Here is a 1,324-nt window from a genome sequence, read left to right as displayed (position 1 = left end):
TAGGCAAGGCAACCCTTGGTTGACCTCACTGATTGCAAAGACCTTATCATTTTACAATCCCTTATTATTTTTTTATTTTTTTATGCCTACTGCAGCAGGTCTTCCTAGGTGGTCTCCCATCCAAGTACTAACCAGGCCTGACCCTGCTTAGTTTCCGAGATCAGACAGGATCAGGCTTGTTCAGGGAGGCATGGCTGCAGACCCCGGGGCTCCTCTTTATTTCCTTTCACAGCAAGATTTTCGAACTGCCCCTATTTGCTCCTCTCCAATCTACACTTCAGTCTGCTGTGTCCCATGTCCTTACCTATGTGACCTCCAAGCGGTTACCATCTTAAACAATGTCTCTATCTTGACGTTATCTTTCCTTTGTTTCTGTGCTGCCCAACCCTCATGATAGTTTCTTCTCTTATGGCATGCCCCTAATCTCTTTCTTAGCTGATCTTTCTTCGTGATGTTTCTTCGGGCTTTTTGCTCTTTCTCTATGTCATTTCCCTGAAAGATCTCATCCATGCCCCTGGCTTAAATTAACATCTAAATCTGTCTCCATCCAAGGCTACTCTCGGCAGCTTTAGACCTCTATATGTGACTTGCTGTTAAACGTCACCATTGAAATGTCTCATACAGGCACCTCAAACTCAGCAGGCCCGTATTACTTCAGGTCCACTCAAAAAAACAGCCACGACACACAGCTCGATACAGCAAATTTCATACGGTGATGGAAAAGCTAAAAGGGCAAGTGAATTGGTAGGACAACCCAGAGAGTCACCATAGCCGAAGCCACAGCCACCCCATGTCTGGAGGGGCAAAGAGGGAGGTGGTGTTGCTATAGCCAGAGCCAGGGCTGCCAGGCAGGAACTGGAAATGCAGATGGAAGCAGCTGCCTGGTGGAGCAGGGACACAGAAGCAAAGCAGCTACCAGCCCTGCTACCAGTGTCTGATTAGTGCAGAGGGGGAGGGAGAAATACCCCAGCTTCTCCCCTCGTCCTGCCCTCCAATCTCTTGCCAATGGTTGAACACTCCCTGGAAAAAAGTCGGCGAGTGGCTCCATAGTGTGGTGGTTAGCACGTTTGCTTTACATGCAGAAGGTCCTGGGTTCGCACGCCAGGTGGAGCCACGGACCATACTCCGGGTGCACCCCATTAGCCTGTGGGAGGAGATGTGCCCCACCTTCAGAAATCCAGTTCTTAAGGGGAAAAGGGCAACATCCATAGGTCAGGGGTGGAAGTGGGGATGGGGAGGAATTAAAGAGGAGGGAAAAAAAAAGTTGGCAAGAAAATCCTGGACATGGGGTTTGCAGGAGTCAGCCCCGTGACACAGAGCAGAG

The 1,324-nt window shown here is 49.5% G+C and overlaps 1 pseudogene; it reads right to left on the bottom strand.

Annotated features, from left to right (window-relative positions):
* Nucleotides 1–83: 83 nt before the first annotated feature.
* Nucleotides 84–202, bottom strand: LOC111734526 (annotated as a pseudogene).
* Between the last annotated feature and the right edge of the window lie 1,122 nt (nucleotides 203–1,324).

Source organism: Pteropus vampyrus, unplaced genomic scaffold, assembly GCF_000151845.1.
Source record: "Pteropus vampyrus isolate Shadow unplaced genomic scaffold, Pvam_2.0 Scaffold1676, whole genome shotgun sequence".
In the NCBI taxonomy this organism is placed as follows: domain Eukaryota; kingdom Metazoa; phylum Chordata; class Mammalia; order Chiroptera; family Pteropodidae; genus Pteropus; species Pteropus vampyrus.
The sequence above is the reverse complement of the archived record's forward strand: the minus strand, read 5'-3'. Positions and strand labels throughout refer to the sequence as shown.